General features: G+C 36.6%; 1 long non-coding RNA gene across 1 annotated transcript in view; it reads right to left on the bottom strand.

The window, feature by feature from the left end:
- Positions 1 to 1,232: 1,232 nt before the first annotated feature.
- The window catches only part of LOC110277717 (uncharacterized), a 13,800-nt gene continuing 12,713 nt past the window's right edge, over positions 1,233 to 2,319 (bottom strand). Inside the window, exon 3 of the long non-coding RNA XR_002370479.2 lies at positions 1,233 to 1,279. This is a non-coding gene — a long non-coding RNA (uncharacterized LOC110277717). The remainder of the gene's footprint in view (positions 1,280 to 2,319) is intronic.

Genomic DNA, 2,319 nt, shown 5'->3' with positions numbered 1-2,319 from the left:
TAGACACACTCAATTTATAATCTTTATTTTAATTTTAAATCTAGTTTATTTTAGATTATATTAGAGTTAACTTATTTATTATTATGTAAAACTTTAGTACTGAATTAGTATTATATTTTTTTTCTTGCTGATATTTATAAAATATATATCCAATTTGTAGCTATACAAATTATGTTAATAGTTATGACGCTCTTAATTAGCCACGGTTAAATTACGACAAAGGCTACAAATTCGTAAAAAATATAAAAATCAATTTTTAGGTTAGCCACGACAAAAAAATGTGGCAAAATAGTGTAAATTAACCGTGACAAAATAGTGCGACTTAATTACGGGAAAAATGTGGCTAAAAAATCCACCAATATTAACCATGAAAAAAGACGTGGCTAAAAAGTCCAGTCTATCCAAATTAGGCACAGATAAATTATGGCAAAATAACTCTTTTTGTTTTGCTTAACAACATATAGTCACGGTCACAAGTATGGGAAATATCGTATAAATCGTGGCTATGTAAAGGTCTCTACGGTTTATAAAACCGTGGTTAATAGCCCCAAAACCGTACCAAATTGAGACTACGACACCCTTAATACCCACGGTTCTTTTTTCATGGTTAATATATGTTAGTTATGGTTTTATTGAAATTTAACCACAGTTTTAACCGTAACAAATCACCTTACTTGGTGTAATGGAGAGGGAGGCCGGTTTAGTTGAGCATTAAAGGAATTGAATCGGAGAAAAGGAAGAGAGTAAGTAGGTATGGTCCTTGTAACACCCTACCACACTAAGCTTTACGCTTAAGCCGTAAAACAGAGGTGGTGTGGTATTACAACCTCTAAAATAAAATGAGTACATATAATAGCAGAAGAATTATAATATGCTAGGAGCCTTGAAGAAAAGAGGAAACAAAATCGCAAAATAAAAGCGCAACGCTCAAGGAACGGGTTAAACTGCATGCTAAGGAAACCGTAACTGTTAAACATATGATAACAGAAGTAGGAACAGAGTGCCAAAGATACAAAATAACAAGCTCCTAACTCAGCCTGCGAAGTCAAGACTGGCCGGAGAATATTTACATATATATACATATATACATACATATCCAAAACCCAAAAGTACATATACACAATCCTGCCTCTCCATAAACCTCTAGGAGGATTAAAAGAACAAGTTATGTGGAGAGAAAACCAAGTATACATATACACATCATAGCATAACAAAATAACCCTGTAACCACTCCGCTTCAAGGGTCCAGACGCCTAACAAGATGCCTCTCGACCTGCATCTAAAAAACAACAACATAGTATGGAATGAGAACCGGAGGTTCTCAGTATGGTAAAGGTGCCACACACATAATACATAAGGTCTTGGGAATGCCAAAGGCAATCCTAGAACGCCGACACCCAGATTATAGAGCTTAAAGTATTAAACAAAAGCCATAAAAGGTGGTTTACTAAGGATATTTAAACCTAACTTAACTTAACCTTAAATCTAAATCCCATTCTGCCATTCCTCCTTACCTCCAACTCCATCATGCATTTTCACAGACAATTAAAAAGACAAAGGCAAGCACAAGAAGGTTACAAGTATTGCAGATAACAAATATACATTTAACATAGCAAGTATATTTAGGCACACCCAGTTAATACACAAGCAAGTAATTCAAGTAATATGCATATGATGCATGCCTGTCCTATGGCTGATGAGGCTCATCTGTCGGTTATCCAGCCAACCCGACAAGTCTGAATTGTCCTTAGACTATCCTCCGACGTGTGATGAGCGGATAATTTGTATACTTTTTGGCATTGTTTTTAGTATGTTTTTGGTATGATATAGTTAGTTTTTAGTATATTTTTATTAGTTTTTAGTTAAAATTCACTTTTCTGGACTTTACTATGAGTTTGTGTGTTTTTCTGTGATTTCAGGTATTTTCTGGCTGAAATTTAGGGACCTGAGCAAAAATCTGATTTAGAGACCAAAAAGGACTGCAGATGTTGTTGGATTATGACCTCCCTGCACTCGAAGTGGATTTTCTGGAGCTACAGAAGCCCAATTGGCGCGCTCTCAACGGCGTTGGAAAGTAGACATCCTGGGCTTTCCAGCAATATATGATAGTCCATACTTTGCCCAAGATTTGATGGCCCAAAACGGCGTTCAAAGTCACCTCAAGAAATCCCAGCGTTAAACGCTGGAACTGGCACCCAAATGGGAGTTAAACGCCCAAACTGGCACCAAAGCTGGCGTTTAACTCCAAGAAGAGACTCTACACAAAAATGCTTCACTGCTCAGCCCAAGAACACACCAAGTGGGCCCGGAAGTGGATTT

This window comes from Arachis duranensis, chromosome 2 (assembly GCF_000817695.3).
Source record: "Arachis duranensis cultivar V14167 chromosome 2, aradu.V14167.gnm2.J7QH, whole genome shotgun sequence".
In the NCBI taxonomy this organism is placed as follows: Eukaryota; Viridiplantae; Streptophyta; class Magnoliopsida; order Fabales; family Fabaceae; genus Arachis; species Arachis duranensis.
This window is presented reverse-complemented; position numbering and strand designations above follow the sequence as displayed.